Here is a 16049-nt window from a genome sequence, read left to right as displayed (position 1 = left end):
GCAAATGCATCATAAACCTTTTCCTGCTCCCACAAAAATAGGCAATAGTTAGACTGGAGAATTCAATGAACAAACCGATCTACGCAAACGTTACCGTGCAATTTACTCCCATTCAAGTATATGAATTAGAACTCTCAAATATCATATGCTGTGTTAATAAGTTTCTCCAGAGAAGTAAGATTTACTTATTACTTATTGAAGGAAGTTGTCCAGGTGTAGTCCATCTGACTACAAATTTAAATAATAAGAATTGTTTCTGTAATAAAAGGGATTGAAATGATCTGTAAAGGAGAAACTTCAGCAACCCATAGATGAGAGCAACTATATTCTCTCGACTGCCATCTATCGGCTTTTCCTGTAACTAACACTATCTGGATCAACTGACCACGAAACGTTGGACACATTTGTGTCTTTCTAACTATGCGTGAGTAACCATATAAATCATAAATCATAATAATGAATGGCTACTAAACTGTATTTTATTGCTAGAATCCTAGGTATAACGTTTTGATGCGTCCATTCACATGTATTTAGACATGCGTGTGTGCGTGTCTTGCCTTAATGCAATATCCTTAAGAGGACATCTTGATATTGATCATTGCTTTTACGCTGTTTGTTAAGTAATTGTCCCATAACAATTCATGTAGAATATTTATGACTGTAAATTGTGCGCTTAGGGTAACATGGGGTGGTCATATACTAGGAAAGAGAAACAGTTTTGTTAGAGAATATCCATGACGTAAGCACAATGACGCGGCGCGTCATCCTCGAATCTCGGTGTCAGCTTGGAGAATAAACAGTGCTTTCCATTAGTTCGATTAGCCGGTATCTTCCCGCGCAAAACCGACCAACTTTAGAGTATTCCTAACTTCGGGAGCAACCAGAGGCGTACGCAGAGGGGGGGGGGGCTTAAGGGGCTACAGACTTCTCCGAAATTTTGCGAAAATCAACATTTTCAAGTAAAAGCACTGAAGAATTCGGGGGAAACAGTATTATGCAAATACCTTAAAATGACCCGCGTTTGCCATTTTTGAGAAAAGGAAAGTTTTTAGTATACGAAATATCTAATTGTGTATACCGTTAGCCAAGAAAGCAGCTATGCACTATCCACCTTACAATTCCAACCCCTCCAGAAGAAAATCCTGTGTACGCCACTGTGCGAATATATATTCTATCGGTGGCGGCGATTAACGAAGGCGCTTTTGCCCCGCTAAACCTTATCTACCAAGAGAAAGTAAACTGTCCTTGCCCCCCCCAAAGTTTTGGAACCCAATCACCGCCACTGTATTCTATATTTTCCGAGGGGGGGGGTTCAAGTCAATCCGGGACTTTTGAGTTTGTAAAATAAAAAGAACAAATTTCAAGGGGTTGAAACTGCCTTTATTTTTTTTTATTTTTCGACATACTACCCTCCTACATTTAAACACTTATTCCATCGTTTAACTAATGCCTGGAGAGCTTCGGCATAGAAAGATTTGTCATTACGTTTGAACCATTCTAGGACAGCCTGCTTCACTTCGTCATCACTGCTGAAATGTTGACCTCCGAGGAATTATTTTAGGGGCCCAAACAGATGGAAATCACTTGGCGCTAAGTCTGGACTGTAAGGGTGGTGTGGCAATAATTCCCAGCCTATTTCCTGGAATGCTTGCATAGTGCGTTGAGCGGTATGAGATCTTGCATTGTCCTGAAACAGAACACTCTTCGTGATCAAACCAGGCCGTTTCTTCCTCAGATTCATATAACATGCAGAATACGACAGTAATATTCACTGTCGGATAGTGACACCACGGGGTAAAAAATCCACATGAATAATCACATCTTCGTCCCAGAAAACACTTGCCATCACTTTACCTGCTGACGCAATCTTGAATACTGGTCTCTGGACTGGCGTGTGCAATGAGCACCGCCAGTAACAGGACACAGTTGCCAGTTCCTACTGAAAGCACTACCTCCACCCTGAGATTTGTTTTTAAACCTGTAAAAAAAAGAAGTCCCGGATGGCCTTGAACGACCCTCGTATTAATGCTTTGCTTGCGCAGGAACATACTTTCTGTTTCGTGTATAGTCGACGTTTATCGTCAAACTACTGCACTCTGGATTCACTGCATTTAACTGACATTCGTTCCACTATAAATGGGGTCTCCCCCATGTCGCAGTGGTAGCGTCGTCGCCTTGTAATCAAGGGGTCCCGGGTTCGATGCCCGGTGGAGGCACATAGTGGTTCGGATCCCATTTTAAACTGTAGGCCCAGTCCCGATTAGCCTTACTGTGTAAAAGTGAACTTAAAACACCAATTCAATCATTAGAGCAGTGGGGCTACGGTGGGCTACTCTGAAAAGTATTCCACGTTCAAGGCTTCTCTCGCAAACTGTGATTTCAAAAATGTTCCTTGTTTAGTTCGCTTTCCTTCCTCTGTATATAAATAGATGAGATCTGTCTATCTCCTTACGCATGTGTGTAATTTGAGTCCGCTTTATACGCGGGAAGGATAATCGGGACTTAACCGAACCACAATATAAATTTATTCAGATAACTTACAGAGTGTGTTGAGGTGCCATTGCAAAGCAAAACACAAGTTTGTCATACAATATTCATGTTTGGTCGATTTGACTACCATTTGTAATGCGGCAGCAGCGGCGGCGTTAATTCGAAGTCTCAGCTCAGCAAGATCAGCAGGTAAAGGTGGTACACAAACCCGATCTTCAATGAAACCCCACAAGAAAAGATCTAGCAGGGACAAATCTGGGGAGCGAGGTGGCCATGCAATTTTAACCTGCACGACCAATCCACCAACCTGGGAATCGGGTATCAAGAAAATCTCGGACTTCTACGTGGTAGTGTGGTGGTACATCATCTTGCTGATAGTAAAGGCGTCCATCTTGGTCATCCTCGTCGAACTGAGGAATTAGAAAATTCCGCACCAGTAAAAGTAGCCAGTTTCAAAAACAATGCTGACAACGCTACTGGTATGCGAGTTCGGTACTAATGGACTACGTGAGTCAAAACGTGATGTGTTTTGCTTTGCAATGGCACCTCAACCGACTCTGTAAGTTATCTGAATAAATTTCAATATGCTTTCAAAATTGTAGTCTTTTTTTAATCACCCTGTATATTGTTGCTTGCGCGTGTCGTTGTGATAGTCGATTGTGCGTGTTTAACATTTCTAATTGGCCTGGGGGACTGTTACGTGTTCACGTTTTTCACTTTACCGGCAATCATCGTCATCAATTCTTAATTTACGTAGTAGTATAGTACGGTATTGCGAACGAAACATGGCAATTTCGGCTGCCATTGAGGCTACTAATACTGTTAGTTTTTTGACTGATTGATTGATATAGTTTATTTCACTTCGGTTTTCTGCCAATTTTGGCTAATCGCGAAGATGAGGGCGAGGAGACAATCACAAACACATGTGGACAACACAGAGAAAGTCCCATAGATTATACTGGCATGGGTCTACACGCCAGAACCTCGTTAGTCTGCAAAATGCAGTCTAACGCAGCCTTAACAATTGCAAAATCAAGCATTTTAAATTGAACCCCACGTATTTCCAACATTCTTCGCTATGTGCACTGGACATGACTCTTGTAACCAACCTATATATCTTCTCGACTAATCTAGCAATGTACGAATTTTTACATTAAATACAAAAATTCTATTGCACATTAGAGTTCAATCCATATACGCAAGAACATATAAGTAACTGCCATTAACCTAATGTAATATTAGAGTTTTCTTGTTGTAAACATGCTTTTTTCTTGACAAACTACTTGAGTGTGACTTACATACACCACCAAATCGACAAGTTGATACTAGAACAGCGACGATGGCGCCATCTGCGAGTGATTGCAGAAAGCTACGTGGGAGTTGCAGTTGATAAGTCACCACGAACAGTTTCCGTTCTTGAAGTCACGAAGGCTGAAACTTTGATTAATTATCGCGTTCGTTTTGTCGTGCTGCTTTTATTTTCTAATTGCACATTTGTGGTGCATTATCGACCTGAATGGAACACTTGTTCGCAGCTGCTAGTGCTGGAAGTTTGTTGCAAACTTATGTTCCTCTATATTAGTTGCAATTAGGAAATTTTCGAAGCTGGATTCTGAAAGTTTGTCATCTTACAGAAGCGAGAAGATATTCTCGATAATTCTTCTTACGTAAACCGCATCCTGAACCAAATTCAAATGTCAGATTCGATTTGTCAGTTGATCCCATACTTCTGTACACTGAATATTTTTGCCAGTTTTCTGACTTCTTACAACGAGCTGTTACAAGCTTACAAGGCCAAGCTGCAGAGAATTACTACAATAATAAAACTACAATATCGTTCGTGGTTAAATATCAATTTCTTAAATATTCTTATATATAATATATATAAGGTAACTGCGGGGAATAACGCCTATTGAGGTAATTACGCCAGGTGGCTATATCTCGAACAGTTGAAAGTGAATTCGATAGATGGCATATGCAGTGTGTGCGTTACTAGCAAGTAAGTCACGTGATTCCTTTGTTCTGACGTCGCGCCATTCTTCCCAGTGTGAGTTAGCTGTTTGTGGTGAAAGCGATTATTCGGAGACGCTGATTTAAAATTGAGAAGGCAAGTTCTTAGTGTGCAGAAGTTTTTTGCTCACGTTAGAGGTTCGCGCTCTGTATTACTTTTGTACGTGGGTCGTTATGTTTTCCAAACATACTACTAACTAATTCTCTTTGTTTTGAGGAAGAAGCAAAATGCATTCCGAAAGAGGAACTTGAGTATTATGGGTAATACCGCCAACTTCAATTTGGGGTAACAACGCCAACTTTGCTATTGTGTTTATTGTTAATATGAGATATTCATTTCGTTCAATTTTCTATTTCATTTAATTTTGTTTTTTCACTTAAAGTTGTAGATTTCAAGAGATAAAAACAGTTTCAGTACTGTAGAAAATAAATAAACGTGGAAAATAGAATCTGTTTTTGTGTATTATATACATTTCCATTTACTATATGTTTATGTTAATATAATATATTATACGTTGCATGTTATGGCATCTTCTAACTAGTTGTAGAATAAATAATGCTTCAAGTGTGTATAAAGTGAGTAATTACCATTTATCTATTTTATTAGGACATTCTTATAGTATGGCGTTATTACCCCTACACATGTGGCGTTATTACCCGGATATGTGGAAAATAACGCCAAAATGCACCTTCTTAGAAAAAAAGCTCTCAGAAAATTTACTATTTGAAATAAAGATACCATAATTTTTTGGTTGCTAGCGAAAAAATGCATCTATTGCCTTATCCAGTTTTTACATTGCCAGATGTTTTTATAATGCCAGGAAAAATCGAAGAAGCTAGCGCTGCACATAAGCACTACACCACGGAGGAAGCTCCGTGACATGTGACAGGCGTATGTGGTTTCACTAGGAGCGAAGGGGGTGGGTGAAGATGGGTTGTAATGTGAATTGACTTCCTCGCATTTGAAATCCGATGTTTGAAGACTTTGAAGGAAAACGCATGCACCACCCTAGACAAACATGCAATCATGCAACAATCTGTTTCTCGTGTGTCTATTGCGGATTACAAAGTAAACTTTTAATGTTCTCTTTTATCCTTTATCTCGACATTACCCCTCCCTCACCTTTCCAGTTGCCTGCTGTACCACCCTACACCACGCACACGTTTGCAACACTGATTGCAAATGCAAGCGGCAACTTCCACCCCTACTAAATTGCGGTTTGAATGTTTTATCAGCTTACATTTTGCCGTGTAGTACTGGACACACACATTTGGAGCTCAAGCCCTGGATATTATATTGGGGGTTGTAGCTGAACTGGTTCTTAATATATCTTTGGCCTGTAGGAAAGATTTGTAAATATTTCAAGGGTGTGTGCTTTTCTTGTCATTTTGGGGAGGAATGTTATGTAATTTTTATTTCACAAGCAGGAACAGATAAATACTTCTCTCTAAGCGACGTAATGTTGTCTGTCAGTAGCTCACGATGTCCAATAGTTGGATATTTAACTACATATTTTCTAAGGAGAAAAGTTGTTCATTATAAAGAAGCTTTAGCCGGCCCCGTGGCGGAGTGGTTTGCACATATAGCTACGATACCAGGGGTCCTGGGTTTGAATCCCGGCTTGAAAATGGGTGTTTGTGAGTTTCCACTCATCAATTTCATAATATCATCACTCATCCCCATCTTTGCAAATTAGCCAAAAGTGGCTAATCAATAAAGAAGCTTTAATTAATTATTTTCTTGGTTACGTTGTCGGGTTGTGTTGATTTAACCCTGTACATGATTATTATATCACTAACAATCCCGAATATACACAGTAACACAGCGCGCTACGATGCCAGGGATTCCTGGTTCGAATCACGGCCTGGGCATGTTTTTTTAAGAGTTCCTTCATCGATTTCACTATATCATCATTCATCTTCATCTTCGGGGTAGGCAAGATTGGCAGAAAAGCGAAGTAAAATGAACCAAATAAATCAACCTAAGATACACATATGCATATATAAATGTTAATTCAACACCCCTATTTCTCTGAAGCGATTGTTTTCGCATTTCTGGAATAAACGTTGACATTTCCAATCAATTTTCGATACCTCAGATTCCGCTGGTGCATTACATTGCGACAGAAAATCTGAAAAATGACATCTGCTTACAATTCATTCTAAAGCATGCACGTGAATCTTCGTGTGGTTTGCTTTGACTATAGTCTAGATATTCGTAGTTGCTCCTTAAACCTTTTAAACTATTGCATTTATCTAGATAATAGCCAAAGCAAACCACTCGTGAATGCTCTAGAAGAAATTCTAAGCAGATGTCATTTTTTTAGAATTTTGAATATCATGGCGGTTTTTCAAAAAGAGAGGAATTTTCGAAAACTGTTTGGGTGGCTCAGGACACAGGATCACGTGTTCTTTAGGGCCTCTTTATGCCCAACTTTTCGAAATTTCTACAATCGTTCAGTTGCATAAAGATTGAAGCGCACACAATATTTTGAAATTCGGATTGTCCCATACCCCTAGTGATTTACAAAAATTTGAGATGTGTGACAAGATTTTGTCTATCACTTGCCGTGCAGAATCGAATTAAAAATAATTTTCTTTGATAGAGTGGTCGTGTATCTCACTAGTTATATTCTAATTATTTGAGTGAGGTTAAAGTTCACGAAGATTTTTCTTTACAGCACTGAGCACACTTATCTTTACCTAAGAATTCAGCTCCATCTGTTGGTAATAAAATCAGTTTTGCGATCTAAATATTACTGATGTAAAAGAAGCGGACATGGAAAGATAATGTAATTTTTGGGGGATAAATTTAATAACATCTCCTATTGGCACATCTTGCACAGTGACAGTATACGACAAGTAGAATGGACGAAAAACCGTTACTGCAGGCTCAGTGGGCAATTATTAAAATTAGTATAAAATATTTTTCAGTATGGGCCTCCCCGATAGCGTAGTGGCTACCTCGTTGCCTTGTCTTCAAGGGGTCCCGGGTTCGATACCCGGTGGAGGCACATAGTGGTTCTGATCGCACTTTAAACTGTAGGTCCAAATTCGATTAGCTTTAATTGTGCATAAGGTGGGCTTTAAAACTAATTTATATAGTAAAAAACTCAAAATTCAAGAGAGTTTCCAGTGTCACGTTTTGAGTATGTTTGGAAGTCCAGCGTCACTCACTCCCTCTCTCTATTTCTTCCTCTTTCTTCTCCTTCTCCCTCTTTTTTCATTTTCTTATCTCCTTCTATTTCTCTCTTCCTCTCTTTATTCCACAGAGAGATGGCGGTTGAAAGAGAGAGAGAGAAAGCAAGAAAAAGGAGAGAGAAAAGAGAGAGAAAGGAGGAAGAAAGAAAAAGAAGGGGCAGAGAAAGAAAGAAGGGAAGTTGAAAGAGTGTATGAGAGAGAGAGAGAGAAAGAGAAAGAGAGAGAGAGAGAAAGAGAGATAAAATGGGAGAGAGAGAAAAGGGAGAAAGAAAAAGGAGAGAGACAGAAAGAAAAATTGGGAGAAAAGAGAATGAAAAGAAAAATGGAGAAAAAAGAGAGAGAAAGAGGAGGGGAGGTTGAAAGAAAGAAAAATGATAGAGAAGGAGAGGAAGAAATAGAGAGAGAGAGAGTGTGTGAGGGAGAGAGAGAAAAATAAAATAATTCTTTAAAATTGTGTGCGACGATCCCAAATTCTTTTCTTAAACTGTTTTTCGTTCATTGATTTTCGGGATGCTTCAACCCCTTTTTCTCCCATACGCACTTGCCTTTACCTATTCACGTCTTCATTTAGGACCTGTGTGAGTAGGTGAAAGGGCGTAGGTCCCATTGTGTTCCAAGTATGTGTCTCCAGAGAACACCACCTTTCTCGCCCCGTTTGGGGTGAAAAAGAAAACAATTCGTGTTGCACGCTAGAGGGAGTGGATGTGTTGGTTCCCACAGGTTCATTTTCCCTCTGTACCATATGAGCGGTTTTCATTCCTGTTTTCGTTTAAAAGGAATTACGACGAAGGGCGCTGTAAAAACGAATTATTAAAAAACGTGTATTATTATTCTTACATATTAAGCTTTGAGCAAGGCTCTCGGAGTGCGGATACGCGAAGATGTAACACGTATACTAGCACTTGCATCATGTTAACACATTGAACTGTTTAAACTAATCCATGTTTAATGTCAAGTATATATTTTTATTGATTCCCATTGATTTGGTTTACTTTACTTCGATTTTCTGCCCAGGCCGGGATTCGAACCTGAGAACCCTAGCGTTGTAGCGATCTGTGCTAACCACTCAGCCACTGAGGTATGCTATATCTTTAATTATAAATGCTACTATTTTAAACTTTAAGATATGACATGAATGCATATTGTGGGATGTCATAACCTAGGTGGATTGCGAAAATGAAGTGATCAGCATCATGCTCCGGTCGCCTTTATGCTTCCGCAGTGCACCTGCCTGTTAATTAGGGGCTGGGTGACACCTAGAGCCTCTTTATGTAGAGACATCGCTCAAACATTGTCACCTGGACTTACCATCTATTTTGTGTGTAAGGGAGAGAGAGAGAGAGAGAGAGAGAGAGAGAGAGAGAGAGAGAGAGAGAGAGAGAGAGAGAGAGACCACGGTGGTCAAATCTATAGGCCGTCTAGAGGTGGGAGAGGTGGGTTATAGGAGGTTGGAGCATTGTGCTGATCGCATCACCTCCAGAAATGTCCGGGTCTCTGAATGTGTGAAACTCTACCTCCATATCTCCTCAAACGTCTTCATACCATGTTGGGATGTGAAAGGAGTGTATGTTGAGCTTTCTTTTAAGTCCATTTTTTTTTGCAAAGATAGGCGAATTGGGCTCGACCTAGAGTTTAAAAGTCTCCACAGTGGATCAAACCCGTGACCCCTTAGTTACAAGGCGACTGCATTACCGAAAGAGTTTATGTCTACAGAATTGTCCGTGCTGGTCAATTTGTGATAGTTCGTTCATGCCACGTGGCGCTATTTATCAAAACTGGAAAAATGCCATGATAGATGATTTCCTGACGTTGTTTCTCGGGTATATTATTCATAGACTCGTTTTTAGCCTATTTCTTACTTGCATAGTTTCCACGATATACGTCATATTTTTTTCATCTTCTCACACTGCGTCAAACATTTTCCTCTTTTTATGTATAATAGCCTCCTGCATGCACAACAACAGGCTAGTTATCTCACACGCACAAATTCTGAGAAGCTCAGTGTTGCCAACCGGAGCAGAAATAAGTTACCAACGAGCGTGAACAATGCTTTACCCAGTACTCATAATATTTAAGACCTCTCTCGAACTGGTATGAAGGTAATGGTAGAGAATTTGCGGTGGACCAGAGGGGGGCTGGGGGGGGGTGATAACCTTACTGACTTAGTTCTTGTAGTCCTGAGTTAGTCCTGTTAACTGTGACATCAGAATTGAGAGAAAGCAGAATGGATTCAACAGAAAGTTCGTGGCTTTAAACAAAGGTACCAACTATACACTTTTCCAATTGATTATGAATCAATTACAAAAATTAAAAAAACACAAAGTTTAGATTTGTTCTTCTTATACAAATGCTGAACTTTTGCTCAATACTTTACTTTACACGGTGGTCATAAAGTCTTGGGCCAATGTGAGAACTGATGAGCAGCACAGTTCCTTAATGCAAGACATTTCGTAACGAGTCTCAACACGCTTTCTCAAATGTTTCAACATTTTCCCTTGAATTATCTTCAAAATGTGAGGATACAAAGCTGTTGCAGTGGTTATCCTTACCTCCAAATTATCCAGATCCAAGATGTTCACAGCATACAACTCAAGCTTTCAAATTTCCTCATGTGGCACAGTCCATCCGGTTGAGGTCAGGTGACCGCGGTGTCCATTCCATAGGAACCCTTCTTCTTTCAGTCGTTTCTCATCAGAGTAATCCTGTAATCAGAAAACAATACTTTCATTGGTTCTAGAATAGTGCATTGAAAATATTTGACTTAGTTTTAGAAATTATATTGCGTTCCCACAAAATCATTTAATTTTTACATGTATTATATAACCTTATTTATTCTTTCGCTTGTTATGCGTATGATTATTTTTTACATCTACTATTATGAAATATCTTGGGTCTTTTCCAATTGCCATGTCCTCTGAAATGCCTTATTCTGTGGCAAACCCTTCAATCTTAATGTGTGAAAGAATTAGTCCTCGCTGAATCTTCAACGCACAGCCCAAACTTATGGACCTAGAAACTTAAAATTTAAGAGCTGTCTTCTTATGACGTAAGAACCAACTCCGAAATCTAACCCCTATACATTTTTCGTTTTCAAATCTTTACAATTTAATCTCTTGAACTTAGAAACGTGGAAATACTTATTTTACAAAGAAAAGTTCTCAAGAGATGGCGCTGTATATATTATACATCTTGATATGCTATTGTTTTGTGAAAATTAACATACACGGAGTAGTGCATAAGCCTAAATATAAATATATAACACGTAACTATAATACTAACTAGCGAAGTCTCGAACGATGACATGTAAGTTGTAATAGAATACTAAATTCTAGAGTACACGACAAGAAATTTACGAACAAGCTTGAAAAACTGGGATTATAAATAGTTTAATCATTGAGTATGGGTAAGATATAATCATTACAAAGTATAAGGAATATGCGTAACAAGTCAAGACGGAGGTCACGAAGGTGAAATAAGGTGATATCATTCAAATTTAAATCAAACTAGTGTATTGTCGGGACGTAATATATTTCTAACAAATTGAAATATTTTTCCAAATAGGTTTTGAACAAGTCAGCATTTGTTAAAGGAGATCAAATCAAATTTTTCTCAAGAGAAATTAATCCTACAAGAATATTAAAGACAGAAAAATCAAGAAATAATGCAATTACAGGAAATATAAACACTTGCATTCAATAATGGGTTTTGTTAAAGTTAAGCTAGTTGAAGGGATTCAGATGTGTAAATAGGATATCAGATAAAAGAATATAAAAGAAAGTACTGGACGGGATACCACTAGGAAAGAAGTCGACCAAAAATTACCAGGACATTAAGAAAGAGAAATGAGGGGTTCAGAGATGGTTAGGGGAACGACAGACAAAAATTGAGAAATGCAATGGATGCAGGAGATGTGTTACACACTGCACATGCAAATGGAATAAATTTTCAAACTCGAATAATACTGAAATTTAAAGAGCCGTTATGAGAGTAAAATTAAGATAGAGTATGTGGTAGATACTCAACAGTAGAAGAAGAGAGATGAAGGAAAGGAGAAAGTCCATAAGACACTGAGGAGAGAAAGAGTGGATAGATGTGGAAAGAGTGAAGTGGAGTGAGTAAGAGATAGTGAAAAGAGAGTGGGATAAACAAGAAAGAAAATGCGAGGAATCTTTAGTGCAAGAGCGAACGAGTTAGTGATTGAAAAAGACAGTGTGAACGAGACAAGATGAAAATTAGTTGAAGAGAGCGTGAGAAAGTAATGGAAAGAGAGTAGGACAAAGAAAAAAGAGAGAAACAGACAACAAGAGAAAACAAATGAAATGGAACGAATGAAGCAGGAAAAAGAGCACAGGAGATAAAGAGGGGAAAAAGAAGATTATGTCATGGACAGATCGCTACAGAACCTGCTACAGCAGCGACATCAAACGACAGCTGCGATAAACACCAACGCGCATGCGCACCCCAACAGCTCCACCACGAGCACCAAAGGACCTTACTTAGCGGACATCCCTCGTACAATTTTCCTCACCTGGCATAAACCGCATGTGGTCGGCAACACTTCAGGAACTGAACCACATATTTATATTCCTCCGACTAGACCCACCTTCATGTCGGTATCGTGTCATGCCTAAAAAGTGTCACGCGATTCTATATTTAACACGATCTCTCTGTTCCCTGTTCTCTTCCTACTAGGTTCGTGTCAAAATTATTGAGGGAGTTCTTCATCAAGGCGAATTGTAAGTAATTTACTACCGAAACTCGCCGTTTCGTGTCCAGTCGTACGGGTCATTCGACAAGGCGAAACAGTTTCGTGAAGAGTACGAACGACGTCGAAGAAATGATGTCGTTCCTGTCCAGGTATTCACGGCGGTCGTAAATCTAGCAATGCGAGACTATATGGGCATTCCATGCTCCGTTTAAAACCTTTCGGTCTCTTGTTATTTCATTTGTTCAGTGGCAAGTGAACGACGTTTCAAGTTATGATTTAATTTCGCCCGATTGCTTGTACTTGGCTTGACGTTTCTTCCTGCTCTTTCGGCACCAAAATATGCTCCAAGGGGAATCAACTGCAAGATTTGCATGAGAGAACATTAGTGCGGTGTTCCTATAAACACATTTGTTTCAGCTCATACAAATCTCCTGTTTCTAGGAAAATATTTGTTTCATCTCATACAATCCCGTACTCCTTGGAACCACGTGCTTGTAGAAACATATTTGCTTCAACTCGTACAAATCCCGTGTTTTAAGAATATATTTGTTTTAGCTCATACAAACCCTATGTTTCTAGAAATAATTTGTTTCAGCGCCTGAAGAACTTACTACTAATTTTCATAATTAGTTCATACTTGTTTTCATAACTTTCTAACAACTTCAGATTTATTAAATATACGACCAAGAACTTAATTTATTATGTGAAGTATATATACAGCAAAATCTTAAATATCTATGATTTATGGATTTATACTTGATCAGGGTGTCTACCAAAATAACGAATTCATTTTTTTAACTTTTTCATGACTTATCTTGACCTTTCTTCCTTCTTCTTTACATTTACTTATTCGCCCCCTACTTAGTTACAGAGGAAATAGATATTTGTATTCTGTGAAAAACCCCTACCAAAGGCCAGTTAATGTGAAAAATTAAGCTGTACTATAACAAGAGATTTAGACTTTAATTAATGCATGTGAGAATTGAATGCTACAGACTTCATCCTGGATGGAGAATGGCTACATTACTTAATATTTCTACAAAACTTCAAACACACAAGAAACAAAGTGAACAATCCTCAAGTTCATGAAATCCAGTACACACATCTTTATTCGTATGGAGTTGACCCACCCTTGGTTAAAATTACAGCATGTATCCGACGTGGAGTGTACAAATTCAGATCGTGCACCATGTTGAAGAGAATACGCATCCATAACTCGTTCAAAACTGTCTAGTTCAGAAAGTGTGGCTGGAGGTGGAAACCTAGAATACTTCAAAAATGTTCAATTATGTTGAGATCAGGCAACTAAAGAGCCTAGATGAGATGTTCCACTTCATCGTCGTTCTCATGGAGCAATGTTTTGGTGCACCGAGGAGTGTGAATAGGGGCATTGTCGTCTTGAAGCACAGGTTGTTCGCCAGGGAAAACGGTCTGGATCATAGGATGGAGATGTTCGTCCAGAATGATGCGATATTCCTCTACTGTGATCTCCCAATGGAGGACTACAAGTGGTCCAAGACCACACCATCACCGAACTTCCTCCATGCTTAACGGTAGGGAGGAGGCAGTCAACTTGAAAGACTTCTGCAGGCGTTCTACACACCCAAACACGCCCGGTGGTCTAGAATAATGTGAATGCAGATTCGTCAGACAACATGACTTGTCCCCACTGCTGTTGTGTCCAGCCTCTGTGCCCCCGGTAATATTTTCGACGCTAGAACAGCATTACGCGGTGACACCAATGGTTTGGGAATAGCCACTCTGCCATGAATGTTCCCGTTGGATAGATTTTGCTGTTCACGGCCCTGGAGATGGGTGTTCATGTCGAAGGTTATCTGAGACACCGTTGTCTTGTGCTTTTGACCACTATTCACTTCCAATACCCGCCTATCTCCGTCGGTGAGCTTCAAATTTCAACCGCTGTTCTGTTAAGAAAATTATGCCTTGCCTTTTTTCACTGTAGACTGTCATCACAGTCCACACGGTGCTCTTTGCAACCCACACAAGGTTCACTGTTTTCGTTAACGAGGCTCCAGCTAGGTGCACTCCAATGATCATGCTATTTTGAAAGTTTGAGAGGTCGAACATAATGACGTTTGGTTGGTAGCAGAATGTTCATATACAACCGTTACGAATTGTGCTGAGTGATTCATGATCACTAGGTGGCAGATTTCTATACCAGGTGGCGTGGTTATACCGCAAGGATGAATTGCAATCTTTTTTAATATGGGTGTTCATATTAGTTTGTCTACCACTTGCATATAATAATGTAAATTCACAAGACTAAAAAATAGCTAAACATTCTTGACCACAAACATAATTTCTTGACTTTTTCTTTACTTTCTTGACCTACCTGTTGATTTCTTGACTTTTTGTTGACACTTTTGACTGGCAGACACCGACCCTGATAATGCTAATTAAAAATAACATCAGGTATAGTTCTTCTGGCGAATTTACCTTCTAATATATACACAACATTTGCAGAAATAAATATTGAACGAAGCAACTACATGCTCAATGTTAATCTTGATACACCAACTATTGTCTTAGTTAACCAGATGGGCAAGAGGAACAACAGAAACGAACCTAACGTAACTTGATGCCATCTGGTGCAAAAAAAATAATAATAAAAGAGCTTAGTTGACATCAGAAAATATGTTTTTGAGGTGTGTGCATCTTGCGAGGCATTTAAAAATGCCACACTGCACTTTCACAGTCAAATTTTCCTGGAAATTATTAAGTAAAATACAAAATATTCAACTGTACCAATATTGAGGGGGAAAATGGATTTTAATATTTCTGTGCAATTCTTGTATGCTTAAAGTTAAAATTCTGGTAAATCGATGCCTATAATGCAGTGGTATATTTACTTAATAATAATTAAACTTTTAGTAACTTTTAATTGTTACAGTTTTCAAACATTGGTATTGGGAAAAAGTATTGGTTCAAAGTGGAACTGGGACCACTCTAGTTGACAAAATTTCCAAAAATCCTGTTAATGATTTCCTTTTAAATGACTTCGTTATTCCCTTCATTCTCTACATAACTGCTATTAAGACAATGACAGAAACATTACATTATACTATCATTTAAGGTTTCATGATTTAAATATAACATTGCTTGATCATTATTGTGCTTTCTCTTTTCAGGCAAGCTTCTGATGCGCAAGGTCCCACCAGAATGTATGAAGTCAAGATACCAACTGTCCTTCAAACTCTTCAATCAGTTTCTTGTACTCCCAGGAAGCAAGAAGCCGATCAGATTCATCGACGTTTGGTTTTATGAAGATTCAGTTTTCATCTACTACAAGGTCCAAAATACGTACTGGTCGACATTAGGGATGGCCAGATCCGGATCCGGTTGGTTCCGGGGATCCTAAAATTTATCGGATCCGGATCTGAAAAATACGTTTTGCTATCCCACATGAGCGCTTCTTTGGAAAGTAAGAATGCGTATATAACATATTGTTACCTGCTAATTTGTAATTAATTAATACACTTACAAGGGAGGTCTAAATCTCCCCCTCCGATTTCCATGAAACTCGGCAGGTGTATAGAGTCCCCCCTCAAATGTCAAGATGAGGAGAAGTTGAAGTGGGGATCTGACCCCGAAACCACGTAAATATGGCATAGGAAGAAAC

At 39.0% G+C, this 16049-nt stretch overlaps 1 long non-coding RNA gene across 1 annotated transcript in view; it reads left to right on the top strand.

Moving 5' to 3' along the window:
* LOC145990113 (uncharacterized) overlaps window positions 1-15743 on the top strand; it is a 529338-nt gene extending 513595 nt beyond the window's left edge. The window contains exon 4 of the long non-coding RNA XR_014441931.1: window positions 15559-15743. This is a non-coding gene — a long non-coding RNA (uncharacterized LOC145990113). The remainder of the gene's footprint in view (window positions 1-15558) is intronic.
* Window positions 15744-16049: the final 306 nt, after the last annotated feature.

Source organism: Lepisma saccharinum, chromosome 7, assembly GCF_977018435.1.
Source record: "Lepisma saccharinum chromosome 7, izLepSacc3.1, whole genome shotgun sequence".
NCBI classification, from domain to species: domain Eukaryota; kingdom Metazoa; phylum Arthropoda; class Insecta; order Zygentoma; family Lepismatidae; genus Lepisma; species Lepisma saccharinum.
This window is presented reverse-complemented; position numbering and strand designations above follow the sequence as displayed.